The sequence below is a fragment of the Dermacentor andersoni genome, chromosome 9, assembly GCF_023375885.2.
Source record: "Dermacentor andersoni chromosome 9, qqDerAnde1_hic_scaffold, whole genome shotgun sequence".
Lineage (NCBI taxonomy): Eukaryota > Metazoa > Arthropoda > Arachnida > Ixodida > Ixodidae > Dermacentor > Dermacentor andersoni.
In genome coordinates, this window is record NC_092822.1 from 61637190 (window position 1) to 61642341 (window position 5152).

Sequence of the window (5152 nt, forward strand, 5' to 3'; positions counted from 1 at the left end):
CTTACTGTGTCTGTCCGTCCTTGCCATTACACTGTTCTAACCTTAGCAGCACCACCATTGTCAATTCATCATCATCAGGCCACTTCCTTCCTCATACTCAGCTTCGCCCTCACCATACGGCAAAGAAAAACAACGCTTTACCCATCACCGCACCACTTGCTCATGTCTCTGCAGCAATGTGCAGTTAGGAGCCCGAAACATGGCGACGGTGATATGTTTCCGGCATTTGCAATCGCCTCCAGCACATCTAACCTGCATAAGTGTAGCCTTTCAGATCGGTTTCTGTTACTCAGAGCTGTCGCTGGGGGGTAAATTTGGACAGCACCTATTGTGCAGCTTTTGTACTGGGCAACGGAGGGTGTGCGAAATACTAGAAGTAGGCTTTTCCAGAATGTAAAGTTTCCTTAGCCTAACCTAACCTCCCACTCACGGCCCCACTGAGCCGATTTCATGTGATGCCTAATTGTTGCAGAGATTTGTGCACGATGCAGACCGAGAGCGGCAGCGCGGTGTCTGTGCGTACTTCAGAGGCCACAAAATATAATGCTGCAGCAGACAAAGATTATATATGCATCGCAGACAAGTCGTTCTTGACAAGAGAGAGAAATTAGAAAAGGCAGGATTAACCAGAATTATCAATCATAAGAGCATGGATAACATTTTTCAAAGCATCTGTCATGTAATTTCTATGAAGCCATACTTTAGTTACAATTGAATCAATAACAAGAAATGGAGTCGATATTGGATATTGTATTCGATGCTTCAACTTTCCTCAACACACACTGTCGCCACCACCTTTTTTTCCAGCATGCAATATAGCATTCCAAGTTAACTGTGGAGAGCTAGTGACATTTCTTGGAACACGGCCGAGAAGATTAAAATGACAATTTGACAATTTTATCTCATTTTCGTGCTGAAGAATTCACAGGTGCTACCTTTTCACACCACTGTCTCAGCACTATTTCTTAGGGAGCTTACTATTTCTAGGAGTGTGGTGCCCTCTCCATGCAGGCTTCAAAGCAAACAGCCACTCCCAGAAGGGCACAACTTCCAAGGTCAATATACTGGCTACACAAGGGACACTATTCAACATGGGCAGTTCGAATTGCAAAAATATAATGCAGCCCTTTCAGCCAAATCTCTGAAAAGTCATCCCTTGGCATAAAACAAACATTGCGAGGTTTATGGGAAGTTCATCTAACATTATTAAATTACTCAACAGTAGTCTCCAGTGACTCTTTAAGGAAACATGTGCCTAATTTGTTGCCAAGTCGAGGACTCCCTGGCAGCTAAAAGTGTAAGATGCACTGTTCTTTATTGTTCAATGAACCTGGCTGGCTGCTTGATTTCCACTTATTCGGAGGGCTTGTGTACATAAATTGTGGGGTTTTTTTTACCAGTGCTGGACAAGAAGGCATTGTATGTGATAACTTGAGATTTATCTTAATAGCTAACATTCCATTTCCATTGCATCTGTTCCACTTCATAAAGCGTATGGTGTACATGTTATGGGGCCTGACTGAAGGGTTATGTGTGTGTAAACAAGGGGGCAATATGATGCCCCCTTGTTTCTCGTGTCTCATTTGTGCTCCAATATATGTGCACACTTACGTTCACAAGTGCATTGCTAGTCTGACCTTAAAACTTGTCTGCCACGCAGTATGCCCAGCTATTGGTCATGCTGTGCTGGTTGTTACACTTGTCACGGGAACATCAAAGCTAAATTGCATTAGTATCGGTCACTCCTTGGAAAGGAGACCAGTTGAGAATCTTGAGTGTTAAACCTTTAAGGATTTGCTTCATTTAAAAAAAATTACCATAACGGCAATTTTTTTAAAATTTGTATGTGATTTAATAACCTGGTTGTAACCCAAAAGTATGTCTGCAAGTATTGTGAGAAATCTAATTCTGTAAAAATAATAATGACAGAATGTCATCTACCACCACCAACATTGTATTGAAAGCTTGTCATATGAGCCGAAAAGTGACGGCCACTCACGACAAGCTGAGGTATTAGTCAAGACCTCTTGTGGTGTTAATGGCTCTCCATCTGTTGCAGAATAGTTCAGGTTTTTCACCCTGTGTCACATGTGGCAGCCAGGAATTGCCAGCATGCCATAAACACATCCAGCATACATACAGCACAGTACGTTGTACAGTATGTGTTCTTTATTATGGTAGCCTTCTGCAGTGTCTAAGCTGTAAGGCAGGAAAACAACTTAAAGTGGAAACAGGTTACTGAAATACTGTAGAGCTGGACACTTCCATGCCGGTCATTAACCATTATGTCACACTAGAGTGGAAGATGTGAGAGACATGCTCTGGTACTTGAGGCTGAGCAGATGCTCAGACGGAGAGGGACATGCTATGCAGAAGCGCGCATTTGCATGACTGCACTCCTAGTTTGTCATCAGCTTTAGTTACACTTACGGAGGAATGAAAATGGCTTCCACTTTGGCACTGTAGAGTACTGTGCCTGTCTGTAGAGGCTTGCAGGTCATGGGGGCAAGAAGGTTGGTCAGTGCTATGAAGCTCGACTTCGAAGCAATTGGTCAAGATTCACTTAGGTCAAAATATAATTACTGTACCAGCAAGGGTAACATAAAATGTAGCTAATACTATATAGATGATTAAATTATTTTGTTACTATATTATGATTTGCCCACTGAGATGATGTTCGGCGCATTGCAAAGCTGTTGGAAGTAAACTTGTAATGCAACAAGACTGAGTTCAGCTAGTTGGTTGATGTTCGTAATAGACAAATATTGAAGTGCACCAGAAGACATTAAAAATAGAACGGTAAAAAAAGCAGACCTGCAGGATTGTGCTAAACTCGCAACGGAAGTTTGTGTACTTGTATCAAACAAAAATTTTCTGTTGTAAATGAAGTGCTGTCCTGTCTGCTTTTTTTTTTCGTTCTCTTTTTGTGCGTGTGCTGGTGCACGTCAATATCTGTTATTATGAAATAAACTTATGCTCAGAATTAAAGTACCTATCGCGATGCACAAGACAGTTTCTTCTTTGGGCGAGTCCCTTTGTGAAGAACCCGACTAACCACTGCAGTCTCTTCCAACGGCTGATCAATCCTTTCATCAGATGTAGCATATGCTCGGATTATTGACGGTATAAACAGCAAGTCATCAGAACAGGTGGATGAAAAAAATGCCAAACACATTGAAATACATATGGTGCCATTAAAAAAAAGTATGACTTGGTGTCATATATACGCTTCATTTAACAAAACATTTTAAGTATTTGTGTTGTTGCTAGCACACTTATAAATGGGCCTCGCTTTTTGAACACAATAAAACTAAACGCGATAAAACGATAAGCGCGATCCGCAAACAATGCTTTCATAAACGTATGCGAGTCAAATATTTTTACGTTGCATGCAGCAAAGAGCCCATAATCGCACATCAAAAATAGTTTTTCGGTGGCTTTCAAGGTCGCCTTTATGACGTATTTGCCCCGACTATGACGTCATAATGACGTCGTAGATCTAGACCCGCGCGAAGTCATTGAACGATTGTTCATGATCATGTGCTACTTCCGAGCAAGAACTCGCACACCCATTCACACCCCTACTATCTTCCAACTTCCAACGAACTGGGAAGCGGCACAGCGGAAGTTGTGAAAGTGTCCCGCCCGTCCTTTCGCTACAGTGGCTAGAAAGGGGAAGTGTGATTATCCCCGAGCGGCCACTATGGGAGTCGCTGACGCTGCCTAGCGATGCCACCACCAGATGGCGCTCGATCCTGTTTACACGTCGTCGTCGAGTTGAGCGCTTAAAAAGCGGGTGACTGCGAGTTTCCTACACGTGTTGCCGGAGTTTTTTCAGTCTGCTTGCTAAGATTTTCGTCGAAGTTTGTGCGAATGACGCACAATGAGCCGCCGTCAAAGCCATTGTTTTATGCCCGGACGCACGACTGGTTACAAGTCATGCAAGAACAAGTTTTGATTGTTCGGAGTCCCGAAGGAAGACGCTGTGTTTCAGAAGTGGCAAAGGAACATACCGAGAGCAGACAAGCCGCTTGAATGCAACGCAGCCGTATGTGAGCTGCATTTCGATCAGCAGTTCATCTCACGACACTTTGAACACTCAATTGACGGCCAAACAGTGCTCTTGGACCGAAGCAGGCGACTTCTTCTGCCGGGCGCCGTACCGACGATATTTCCAAATGTACCAAAGTACCTCTCCAAGGCAGTTCCGAAGAAAAGAAAGCCTAAAGAGAGGTCAAGCTTGCATTCCCCAGTGCCATCAAAAAGGCGTCGAAAGGATGGGCCGCTGCAACCACCTTCGCAAAACGACGTTGATCACCTTGATCTACCTGTGCCTTCCGACAATGAAGACGCACATCACTATAAGAATGTCCGTCTTCCGTCCAGCCGGTGGGGAAAGCACATTCTCAGCGAAGAACCATTAAAGGTAGCTTACCGCTATATTTGCTAACTTCCCGCCTGAGCCAGGATCCCATAGAGAAGTTGTTTGGCATAATTCGTCAGTTTTTGGGATGTAATGATCATCCAACCTCAGCACAGTTCCTTACTGCTGTTAACTGTCTGAGCTTCAATAATTTAGTAAACGCTCTAGACACAGGCAACTGCTCAGGTGGCGCAATCGTGTGATTTGTCGGACCAGCTGAGGCAGCCGACCAAGTGGACAACTTGATTGGTGCAGGAAGAATTGACGAAGCCTCCAGCGTGCTTGAAACATCATCCTTGTGCACTGATCATCCTTATCCGGAGAAGCATAGTGATGCAAGGCTGGTATTTTATTTGGCTGGCTATGTGGCCCGACGGAAAATACTAACAACGAAATGTCGGGACGGCTTTGAGCAGCTGCTGACATCGGTTGAGAATTCAGATGAAGCTCTCTCATCTTTCACCCAGTTTTGTGATAAAGGAGGGCTTCTGTATCCCTCAAGACAACTTTTTTCATTCGTGGAAGCTTTGGAGGATAGCTTAATTCACAATGTGGTTCAGTTGGAAGAAAGTCCAAAGAGATAGCGCCACCGATATTTTGCATTGTATGCAACACGTGCCTTCCATTGGTTGTGATGCCCACAAAGAAGCACTGTCAAGCAATATAGTGAAGTTCTTTATCTTGACACGACTTCACTTTTACATCAAGTCTTTGAACAAAGAAAGAATA